The sequence below is a fragment of the Nuphar pumila genome, chromosome 13, assembly GCF_984573655.1.
Source record: "Nuphar pumila chromosome 13, dmNupPumi1.hap1.1, whole genome shotgun sequence".
NCBI lineage: Eukaryota > Viridiplantae > Streptophyta > Magnoliopsida > Nymphaeales > Nymphaeaceae > Nuphar > Nuphar pumila.
In genome coordinates this window covers 54,318,187-54,331,110 of record NC_143261.1, presented here as the reverse complement: position 1 = coordinate 54,331,110, position 12,924 = coordinate 54,318,187, and the positions used below count along the sequence as shown (strand labels likewise).

Below are 12,924 nucleotides of genomic sequence, written 5' to 3'. Positions count from 1 at the left end.
AACTGAAGAAGAAGAGCAATATATCAATGAAGATGATGATAGACTTTCAAGTTCATCTAAGGATTAAATTTAAGTTGTTATTATAAACTTATTGGGTTTTTTTTACTATTTTATACTTAAATACAGTTAAAGTTAATTATGTTATGTGTGTAGATTTGTTAAATGTCTGTATGCTTATATTTTTATTTGGTGATTAATTGGTTATGTTTTAATTTTTTGCATTGGTTATCAGTTGCATGGTTTATTTATTCCATTGTTCTTTGTTTCATTTTTTAACATGGTTATCAGTTACATTATTTTACATCTTTGTAGTGATTAGATTTATTAATTCGTGTTCTAGTAAGTCGATGGAGGGAAGAGGTCTTGGAGGATGCCTCTCAAAGAAACCTGCATTGAAATATTGTACAATATTGACTTAGAGATGCCAAAGAAATAGTGAAGTGTAATTTTTGTGATTTTATAATGCATGAAGGATTGTATAGATTTAAATATCATGTTGTGGGACATATTAACTCCACTGTGAAATTATGTAAACATAGCATTCCTTCTGATATTTGTGTTGAGCTTCTTACTAGTCTTATAAAAGATGATGAGAGAAAGGCACAAGTACCTGCAACATTTGTGGGACAGAAATTGTATGAAGATGATCTGCCATCATCATCTCAAGCCACTAAAAGATGCAATAAATGAAGGAAATCGTTGAAATGAAGTTTGATACTACTGAAGAATGAAGATGACTTTTATATATAGACATATGTTTCAGAATTCTATGTTTAGTTAAATGTATTGTGTTGTTAAATGTTTTGTGTTGGACAATGTATTCAGCAGGTTATTTAATATAATTATCTTATAGTGTTTGACGACATATTTTGTTTTGTCTAATGCTTATTGTTGTTTGATTTTATGTTGTATACATATTTGTTATTAATTTTAGTAGTTTGTTTACATATTTGTATATATTTTTTTTGTTTTTTTATTTGGGGTACTGCCTAGGCTTTTTAGGGGCTCACCGCCTACGCTCCGCCTAGCGCCTATGACAACTAAGAACAAAACCACCTAAATGCACTGCAAAGTTATCAAAAAATGATGAGAAGAACGTTAAAATTGGGTGATCTAATCAATGGATTGGTCCAACCAGACACTTGCCACTTTATACTAATCTGACTCAACTTGACTCTAAAATTGATTCCCACTGGTATGGATAATCTATGGAATCAATCAGGATTGGTTAGTTGGACCCAATCTGGCCTGATTTGAGCACACCAATCTGGAATAGACACACACCAGAAAAAAAAACAAAAGAAAAAGGGTGAAGGAAAAAAGAACAGAGAAGAGTAGGCTTGATAACATGACTACCGACATGACATACAACCTAAGAAGACAACCATTTATGGCATCAGAATTTTTTAATATCAATAGGAGTCCTACCAATGATAAAATGATAATAGAATGTCGAAAGCCAGTACAATGATGGCCATGTGGAAACTGGAAAGTGATGGACGTCTTACTTTTTCTTCATTGCTTGCAGCTTGAAGCTCCAAACTATGCTTTTCCAGAAACTCACCAAAATTTGGGTCCTGGTGAAACAATGAAGCAAACATAACCTTATTAATATTTCAAGCATCCAGAAATAATGCCGTACTGAAAGAAGTATGAAGAGTTGTCTATATCACAAAAGATGCACTTGTTTTCTTTTTATGAGCAAACACAAAAGCAAAAATAAAAAACAAAAAGCACTTTTATTGCTTTAAATATGCTCTTCATACTTAAGAATACAACATTTCAAGGGTCATAACATGAAAATCTTTCTGAGCATTTGCCAGGGCAGTAAACTGGAAATATTCAGTTGAGATCTAGGTCTTAGCGAATCTGACCTATCCGGATCTAGCTTAATCAAATTTAGAGTTGGATGGATGTTATCATCGCAAAATTGTTCCCCTCCCTTGCGAAAGAGAAACGAGTTTCGCGAGTCAAACTCGACCAAAGTTTTGAAATTGGTTTTGAAAGTTACTCGCCTCCGTTTTGAAAATTTGCGGGAAAATTCCGTAGAATGGGATCCGCCTGTCGGTACGAGGTTCAACCGTTTCTGGCGCCTTTACCAGGGGTAATTGAACCAAGGATCAATTACGTGCTTTAATTTGACTCAAATAGCTAAATTATGCTCTATTTTCCTAGAATGCACAAAGAATCAGGCTTGTGCTATGAAATTTTGAAAATAATGCAAGTTTGAGAAAATATGATGTTTGCTTTGAAAAATTGAAATGCATTTGGAAAATGATTGGAAAAGTGCTTGAAATTGGAGTTTTTGGGAGAATCATTGAATTTCATTGGAAATCAGAAATTTGCATTGAAAAGTGATTTCTCAGGAAAACTTGAAAAACTGAGAAAATTGGTTTTGAGATTGGAAACTTGGAATTGCTTTTATGAGAAAATGGATTTGAGAATCTTGAGAAAATCTAAGAAATTTATTGGAAAATGACTTTTGAAATGGAAAATGAATTCTCAGGAAAACTGGAAAATATGAGAAAATCGATTTCTGAAAACTTGGGATTTTGAAATTTGAGAATTTGAAAACATAGGAAAATCTTGATTTGAACTTGGGAAATGCTTTGAAATGTCATTTGAAAACTTAGGATTTTGAGAAAATCAGATCCTGAGAAAGACTTGGAAATTCTTGAGAAAATTGAATTTTCTGAAATTGAAATTGGAAAATGAGTTTGAAAATAATGCAATTTGAATGATATGAATGAATGAATATGAATTTGAAAAGGGAATTTCATTGAGGAATTGGAAAATCCTTTTAAAACTTTGAAAAATGCAGTGCATTTTGAAGTTAGCCTAAATGTGTAGGCTGAATGTGGCTAATACGAAGATCATAAATCTTGGTTTTTTTCGTATTCTGACTATGGCCATAAATACGAATCCCACCGAGTTTATAAACTCCATAAAAGCTTGTGCACGTGCCATTCATGTAAACCATAGTGGATTTGAAATAAATGCACATGAATCATACATCAAATATCAAAATTTGCATAAATTAAACTATATGCAATGCAGCCCTATTCTAAGCAGAAAAGTAACTCTTATTCCAAATTATTACATTTGAGATTACATTGAATTGAAATAAATAAAATAAAATCTAAGTCTTCTTTCTTGAATGTTCCTGCAAAACTAGAAAACAAGGTTAGCACAAAAATGTAGGTTTTTCTGAATTTATCCGAAAATATGGGAAATTATCGGATATTATTCAGATATAAACCCAAAATCATACCCCCCCCTTTGATATAAACATAATAAATAATGAATAAATTTGGAAAATAAACATGAAAATTCGAAATTGGGGTTCAAAATGACCAAAATACCCCTGATGACCTTGAAATCAGGGTTTTATGAAAGAATTTTTATAAATTTTGGAATTTTGAAAATCAAATGAAATAAATCAAACATAATATGATAAAATATGATGATATGCATGAAATTTTGGAGAATTAGAAATTGAAATTTCGAAATTTAGGTCAAAATGACCAAAATACCCCCAATAACAAGACTATGGCCTTGAAACCAGGGTTTTCTGAAATAAATTTTGCAAAATAGAAAAATATGAAATGCAAATGAGATTAAAATTAACCCTAATATGATTCTACATGCTTATGTACATGATAAAAACCCTAAAATGGCGAAAATATCATAAAATATCAAATTTAACCTGATTTTCGCTTGATTTTCGCTTATGAATTTAAAGATAAACTAACACATGGAGCAAATGAACTTGGAATTAAACCAAATTTGGCATGGACACCTACAATAACCCTAAAAACAGAATGGAGCTCGAAAATCTAATTTTTTTGTATTTTTAAATATGGAAATTCAAATAAAAACCCTAAATTTCATGATTTTTGCCTAAAATATTAATTCTAAAGGAGATTTAGGATATCAAACTTCCATAAAACTTTCCCAAATTTTATGGGATGACAGAGGACAGTAAGTCAAACATTTTTTCCTTTTACACTTTCTGGTTTTGACCTATGGTCGGAGCTGTACTACTCCGGCAAGTCGGATCGGAATCCGGCGACTCTAGTAAATGAAGGAAACAGACAGGTTTCGGTAGAAAATGTGGTAAAAATGGCATACAGATGGGAAAATGGCTTAAATTGTGGGAAAATGTCCCTGACAAACAGAGAAAGATTTGATATTTTGTCACCATTGGGATTTGAGTTACGGTTTGGAAAAGACCACACTATTATCAGAGACCTAAATCTCTGGAATTTCTGGACATTGGAATCTGTTAGACAGAAAAGGAAAATCCTGGAAAAATAATGAAACAGATCTAAAAATTCCCAAATTTTGGGAAATGACAGGAAATTATGTTAAACAAAACTTTCATGTTGAAAGTTTTTGCAGACGGGTTACAGATTTGGCGGACTTGATGCATTAAGGTCTGTCTATACCCTGACGAAAGAAAATCGATATTTTCCCAGGGGTCTGAGAAATCCGATTTTTTTAAGAGGGAAAAACTACTTGGAAAAACATAAAAATTTCCAGATCACTAGTAGATTCAATTATGAATCCACTGTGATTTTTAGAGAATGATTCGAATCCCACACAATGGTGAATCCGAAGGTGTTTTTTCTGCTAAAGCAGGAATTGAAATTTCTGGATGACAGAAAACCCGATTTAGAATTTGATTTGTTTGATAGGGTTCCAAAACCCAAACGAACCTGGGTTTTTGGCAGAAAAACAAAGACATGTAAAACTAATTATTCTAAAATTTACAGAATTTACTGGTGCAATAACTCACATGACATAACGTATAGACTTTGTACAAAACTGAAATTCTATGGATTCTACATCAACTACTAATGAATCTATATAAAATGAATAAAATGCATAATGAAAATGCAATTTTTTAATATGAAATTATATAAAATATGAAAATCAAAACCATCACGAGGGGGTACATGAACTCTTATGTTTGATGTTGCTGTGAAAAGGGAAGATCCAGTCCATTCATTGGACAGATTCCCTACTCCATGTAGCCTTAAGCATGAAAATAAAGGAAATAAAAGAGTAAAAAAAAAAAAATGAAGATCTTACCTTGGGTTGGCTGAAGGTAAGCTATGGCAATGGTGTTGCTGCTAACTTGAAGAAGATGAAGGTTTTTCTGTCGTGAATGGAGGTGTTGTGGCTTGGAGGATGTTGCTGCTACCAAATACTCAAACGTTTGGGAGAGAGGAGAAGTGGTGCTGCCTTGTTGCCAAGAAGGGTGGCTGACGTGAAGGAAGTGGCTGAAGCTGTATGAAGGTGGCTGCAGCTTGGTGCTCCCCTTTGGTGGCTGCCTTGATGCTGGAGATGGGCTGCAATGGAGGCTGTCAAGGAAGGGAGGCTGCCTTGGTTGGGCGATGATGGAGATGCTTCAACGTGGATAGATCGGCTGGAAGTGGTGGTGCTGGAGCAAAGGTGGCTGCACCGGCTGAAGGTGGCTGTGCTGCTAGGTGTGGAGGAGGAGCCTGCTGTGGTGGCTGAAGGTTGAAGATGGTCTGCAGCTGCTAAGGAGAGAAGAAGGGAGGTGAAGAGAGAGAGAGAGTGAGATGGGGGCAGCCGTATGGCTCCCCTCTTTTCCTTTCTTTCTTTTTTTTTTAGTAACTTAGGTTTTAATAGGGCCTCTACTTAGGGTTTAATGAAAATGGGAAAGGGGGAGAGAACCCTTTACGTGAATGGCTGGGCAAGAGGGAAAAGAAGGGAGGAAGGAAGGGAAGAAGGAAAGAAGGAAGAAGGAAAAGAAGAAAGGAAAGAAAAGGGAAAAAGAAAGGAAAGAAAGAAAAGGAGGGAAAAAGGAAAAGGGAAAGAAAAAATAAAAAAAAATAAAAAAATGGAAAGTGGGGCTGGAGGTTTGGGTGACCACCTTGTGGGTCCCACCTTAGGAAGAATAAAATACTAATAAATAAAATAAAATAAACAACAAAAAATAAAGAAAAAGATAAATTTTTTTTCTTTTCTTATAAATTAAAACAAGAGAATGCAAATGGATGGGCCATCTCAGAGCGGGTCCAAATTTTGATTTTGAAATTCATTTTGACGATTAGAGGGGTAAAATAGTCTTTTTAGAAAGATTTCAGACGAAACGAGCTATTTTTGGCAGTTTTTGAAATGAGCTCAGATTTTGAAGTTCAATAGCTCGTTGCGAAGCCAATCTAGTGTAGAATTTGAAAATTTAATTTTGAAAGAAATCTAGATTGTTTTTCTCGAGAAAACATTTTCAAAATGAAACGAGCTATTTTTGGCAGTTTTTGAAATAAGCTCAGATTTTGAAGTTCAATACCCCGTTATGAAGCAAATCCATTGTAGAATTTGAAAATTTGAGTTTGAAATAAATCCAGATTGTTTTTCTCAAGAAAATATTTCCAAAATTAGAATCCCGGGGGTAAAAATGTTAATTTTGGAAACCCGAGGTTTGAAATTGATTTCTCAAAACTTTAAAAACTCAATCTGGATTGAAATTTATAAAACTGGAGTTCTGGACTTCGAAAATGAAATGAAATGTGATGAAATGTTATGAAATGCTGAGAAATGATATGAAATGATGAGAAATGACATGAAATGACATGCAAAATGCAGACCCTGAATGAAGAATTTTGGATGTTAGACCCCGATTGACAGTTGTACCAGTTCAAAAAGCATTAAAATTGATAAAATTTACAAAATAGCTCAAGAAATGGTTTTCGGGACTCTACTGGGTTAGAGTGACACTGAAAATTGAGGTTCGAGCTGGATTGAACTGAAATGAGCTAGATTGAGATGAGTTTTAGAGCTTTAGAACTCAAATGAACTCACCATGCACTGACTCAACTGACCTTTCCGACTGAATTTTCAAGAAAAGTTGCCAATTTTAGAGAAATGGTACGAAATGATCACTGGAGCGAAGTGAATTACGAACCTGAGCTGGGTTTGAGCTAAAACAAGGGTCAGTAATACTGACATGAACTAAAAATCAAAGCTTGAACACTAGCTCAATTGACTGAACTCAGTTCAATTTCAGCTGAAAGAGCTAAAATGGACTAAAATGGGCTCCTAGACACTTGGAAATGGTTTTGTACTGAAACTGGAGTGTTTGAACTTCTGGTGAGCTCAAGTTAGACTCTGGGAAACATGACTGACTGGGAATGACAGACTCGGAGACAATTGGTTTGGATTTGAGTGAGAAATGAACTCATTTCTGAAGAAATGATCCCATTTTGGCAGGAATGGTCAGAAATGAAAATGGTTTATTCATTATGAGCTCAGATGAGCTTGAGATGACTGCTATTCTAACTATCTTGAACTGACCAATGAGCTTGGTTGACTCCGACTGACTGGGGTCTGGGATGACCTAGGGGTAAAATGGTAATTTTCCTAATGAAAATGGGTAAAATGGTGATTTTCTGAAACTGACTCGGGGTTTGACTCCTACACTGACCTAACAGGGTTGGCACTACACGAGGAGGGTTGTTTGAGAATGGATGTGGAAAATTTGGGGTGTTTACAATGGAAAAGGCAATATTGAACCTGTACTCGGTTAGCTAATCAGATATATTTTATAAGGAATTGGGTTGGATTACCCTTGGATCCAGATTCAAATGAAAATCTAAAAACTGCATCCGAATCTGATTATTAATCAGATTCATTTGCTATACCGATTCAACTAATCAGATTTGTACTTTTCAGATACCTGACTCAAACGTGATCGATTAACATCCCTAGCATTAGTTCATTTTGGGTAAAACTAAGTGCATTATAATGATGAATGTGAGCCATCAATTTTTTTGTCTTCAAAATAGGAGAGAAAATTTTTAAAACAAACCCTACATGTTTATATTAGTTAGACATACCATCATGTTGAGCTTCATATCTATGGTCATTTCAAGGTCTTAATTAAGTACAAGGTCGTTCTTACCTTTTTCTTCAACCGATCTAACTTACTTTTCTGCTTCACGAGTTCCACCTGAATTGTCTTGTTCTGCTCAGATAGAGCAGTATGGTAACTTTCATCTACAGCAACAGCAATTATATTGAAAAATATCCTCTTGCGATTTTACTAAAACAAAAATTTAGGATATTTCAAACACCAAATTTCACTGTTGTAATTATGTTCCAACCTGAATTATCATCACTTCCATCTTTAACAAGATAAGAACCATTCAAATCCTGAAACCAATATCATAATTCAGAACTCTTTCATAAATAAATAAGGAATTAGAAAAAGATGAGGCCGGATTTTTAGAAGAGCATGACATTACCTCAGAAAGAAGACCATCACTTTCCGAATCTGAATCTATAACTGAATCATTGTCAACATCATTACCAAAAGTATCTGCAAAAATGTCGTCGAGCGCCTGATTTACAATACCTTCAGGATATCTGACAACAATGATGAGCATAACTATATATGAACATAAACACTTGCATTTCAAGTTAAATCGTTAATTAATTGCCTCACCTTAAGACAACTATACAAAATGGAACAAATGTATGCGCACAGATAATTCCATAATACATTGAAAGATATTACGCCCATAATCTAGCTAGAATCTCAGTAAAAAAAATTTGCTACTTTCTGAAAACTGAAAAAGCATCACTACCTCCTGAATAATCATGTCATATAAACTTGCAATATATGACTCAGACTATTTGGAAAACTCAATTGCATTTAACAATTAACCAATGGAAACAATGAAGCTCCTGAATAACATACATGAATCAGGAAAGAACTTAGTAAATTGTGAAATGCTTGACAATTAATCAGTGGGAGAAAGTGAAATTGTGTGATGCTCTCCAAAGTCGAGCATCGGTATCTTTACGATCAAGAATAATACCCACTCCACTAGAATCAACACAAAATTTTAACTGATACACTAGAAATTATTCTAAAAAGAATATCGGCATCGATTATGTCATTTAATCAACACCTAGGAAGAAGAAAATGGTTTGAATTACTCATGCAAGCAGGAATTATGTTAACAATGACCTCCTAAGGCTCCTAAGAAGCGCACCCCCAGAATCATTTTATCATTGAACATAATAGACCTTGTGAAAATTTTTAAAAAGGGAAGATAAGGGCAAATTGGCAACACACATTAGTCTTGTACTAGATTCTCTATGCTGATCCTAGTATGCTCTAAAATGCATAATAGCAGCATAGCACTAAATATTTACTCTTACAAGAACATCTCTTCTGGAAACATTGAGCTGTAATAGAGACTCGCAAATTTTTGTGTATGCATGTGTGCACATGTATGTGTGTGGGTTTTAACAAGAATATATATTGACATCAATCCGATTGCAACAGTCCCTAACAAGGCCCAAGCAATCATTTTTCTCAAGTAATAAAGAAAATAAGCACAAAAAACAGCATATAGGAATTAAGTGCATAGGATTAATTTAAGACCTCAAAAATAAAAAACAATGTCATCCTACTCTGTGTTGTCTAACTAGGGATTGGCTCTGGGAGGATTAGGCGAACACAAGTAGGGTAGGCAGTACCAGTTGACTAGGTAACCACGTATCACTTTTGACAACATAGTTTGCAACTAAACAAAAGTTAGCAGCTATCAATGGTGATTACATGTATGTAAGGATAAAACTCAAGTAATGCAGCTGTTTTTCATAAAAACATAAAATTGAATTTTGCAATAAAAGAAAACTAAGGCAATGGAAGAAGGTATAAGCACAGTCACAAATATCATGATATTTTAAAAAAATATTATGATATCTTTTCATCAGTTCTAACATTTAAAATATCACGATATTTTTCAAAATGTTGTGATAATTTAAAATTAAAATATCATAATTTATGTTTCATAAATGATTTTAAAAAACTTTGGCTAATAATCCTATTTTATCATTCACATCTCTCTCAATCTTTTTCTCCTAACTAATTAATGGCAATAAATACTGAATGTAACTTAATCCTAAGCAAGAAAGTATTTATTTCGGCCTCTGGACTCTCCCATCTTTCATTTCTTTTTCATTTTTAAAACAATGGATGAGACATATTTATTGCTTTTGGCATTTGAGTAATTTTTTTACATATTTTTAACTTCAGTTTATAAATTTTTAAAAAATTATTCATTTTGCCAAGATTTTTTCAATAAAAGTGTGGGAGAACACAGATTATCAATATATGCCATTTACCATTTAATGACAGATTTTATTTTGAAAATATAAACAGAAGGTAATAAATTAATATACCCAAGTTACACAATAGCACAGAGAAAACACAAGAATACAACCGCTACACGACAAAAATGAACAAGAAGCCACAGACAACAGAAGCAAAAGAATAAATGTTATAAAAGTTTTAGTTTGTCTCCTTTCAAAGAGGAGCTTAAGACAGTTTTCAAATGTATATAAAATGAGGCTAATTGGATGCTATTGACAACAAACAGAAAAAGCAGCCATGATCTAGGTGGGGGATTCCTTGTAAATCAACTGGAAAAAAAAGCACCTACCTATATATATATATATATATATATATATATATATATATATATATATATATATATATATATATATACAAAGAGAAGGATACATATTCTTCGTAAAATAATTGTATTGTCCTTGTAAAAATGGCACATTTTTCAAAATGTCCCCTAATTTACTTAAATCCCCTCACATCCAAAATCTTTTTCCCAGTTTTTTTAATAATATTTTTGTCCTTTTGTAAATATAGTACATTGCAAATCATGTGCGAGAATGTCACAAAAAATGTGTGAACTTTCTTTAAGTAAATATTTCTTATGTATGTCTACAAATCCAGTACGACTTTCGCATATACTTTTAAGAGGATTAAGAAGAAAATAAGGAGTGGAAGTGCTTAGACCAAGGTTGTTAAATGCGATGAGGCGAAGCGAGGCGTTGAGCCTGTGCTTCGCCTCTGAGGCGTACGCCTCTCACAACATAAGAATGACTGAATTTGTGATAACTTTTCTCCCAAATTTATTTCCAAGCATACATTGTTAAATGATAATGCCGATTGAATTTAATGCGTATTCGACTGCATCAGAACGACCTTTGTTTAATGCTCAATCAGTTTTTTTTTTATATTAGCTTTAAGCGCATCACAGCAACGCCTCAGTACCTTGAGCGTGCGCCTTGCCTCTGAGGCGTACGCTTCAGGTACTGAGGCGTACGCCTCTCACAACAGTGGTTTAGACCCATTCCTGATGCTGTCCCCATCCCCGTCTCAAAATAACTTTATTCCTATTTTAAGAGCATTAAGAAGAAAATAAGGAGAGGAAATGTTTAAGATTAGGAACATATGTATATATATGAAGATTTTATAATATATAAAGATATATTAATAATTTCATTAATGGGGATCGGTGATGGGGCGGGGGCAAGAGTAAGTCCATCCAGCCTTCATCTCTATACAAGTTTTGATTTTCACCTTCATCCCCGGTTCATTCCTCGTTTTATGTCCATCTCCAATCCAAACGGGGCAGGTTCAGTCGAATCCCATTTTTCCCCGTTCCACTGCCATCCCTAATTGTGTAGGCCTAGGTGGGGGATAATTAGGATACATGTGTGGTTGTGGGTAGGTTTGGTGTTCAAGAGGTTGATTTTGGGTTTGGGTGAGGTTCGGTTCATGGGTCGGATTTAAGTTTGGGTGGCAATGATATCAGGCTTGGAACCGGATCACAATCGAAAGAGGATATTGGATCGTCGAATTGGATTGGTATATGTCAGATATTGGATTGAGCTTTGAGGGTAAAAGGCCTAGTTAAGACCTGATCCATATCCAAAATTATATTGGGTGGTCTGAATTGGAACTAGAGCTCCATCCGAGACCAATTAGGTCTAGTTTTGGCTTGCATCTAATTATTTAGACTAAAATCAAGGTTTTGGGTCTAATCTAGAGGTATAATACCTTGGACTGGACTTACACTACCCGAAAGTAGGGCGTCTAGGGTCAAACCCGATGAAAACTGGCTATGATCTGAGGCCCAAATACCCGAAACCAAGTCCTGGGTGTTGAAATCCGTTATTGCCGTGACCCGGTTATGAGAACCGGTTCCTAGGATGAACTGGGTACCCTCCCACGAAACCCTATTCACATCAGGAACCCGTGTGAGGGGTTCCTATGAGCAGTCGGGCGCCGCTTGGGGGGCGGTGGCCCAGGGCCGTCTGTCGGTGGTTGCCCTCTGTCAGCCTACCCTATCCGGCGGCAACCCACCGAACAATGGCAATTTGACAATGGGGTGCCCCAGCACGATGGCTGCTGAGTCCATGGAGGGTCGAACGGTGAGTTGCAACCCACCGTCGAGCCCATCAGCCAGGGCGACGGGTACTTGTCAGTTCTCATCCACCGACAAGGAAGAGCTGAGTGTGTCGGGGCTGGTCCTCCAAGCGGTGATAAAGGTGGCCAAAAAGGGAGGGTGTGGAGTCGCCGTGAAGGGAGGAGCCAGAAAAGAAGGAGAGGGATGAGGCCCTCCTCTGTCATCGTTTTGTACCAAAGAGGAAGATTTGGCAGTCTCTCGAGCGTTTTCGCTGCTCATTAGTGGGATGTTACCAAGGGTCAAAACCTTTGTTTCATGGGTGTCTTCCCACGAATCACGTATAATCATCGCATGAACGCCTCAAACATAGTGTTTTTCTCCTAATTTGATTGAATTGTTCATCCCAGCATGGCAAGACTTTTGCTGATCTCCACCATAGTCGCTTTCAAGGATATTAGTTTCGTCGGCCAATCTGTTACTTTATCCTTTGCTTCAACCATGATTTCTGTCATTTTCTTTTCTTGAACACCTCATGACATTGTCACAAGATACCAACTGATGTAAATCAAGAGTGCTTGATTTTACCATAAAACTAGGTTACACTATTTATATGCACTGAAATTGAAAAAAGCAAAGAAAACTAAAAATTACATAAAACTCAAGAAAATAGCCA

At 35.3% G+C, this 12,924-nt stretch overlaps 1 long non-coding RNA gene across 1 annotated transcript; it reads right to left on the bottom strand.

Annotated features, from left to right (window-relative positions):
• Positions 1 to 7,950: 7,950 nt before the first annotated feature.
• Positions 7,951 to 8,394, bottom strand: LOC149818433 (uncharacterized). The gene is made up of 3 exons (XR_016427392.1): positions 8,274 to 8,394; positions 8,133 to 8,181; positions 7,951 to 8,025 (listed from the first exon to the last, which is right to left on the bottom strand). It is a non-coding gene; the product is annotated as an uncharacterized LOC149818433 (long non-coding RNA).
• Between the last annotated feature and the right edge of the window lie 4,530 nt (positions 8,395 to 12,924).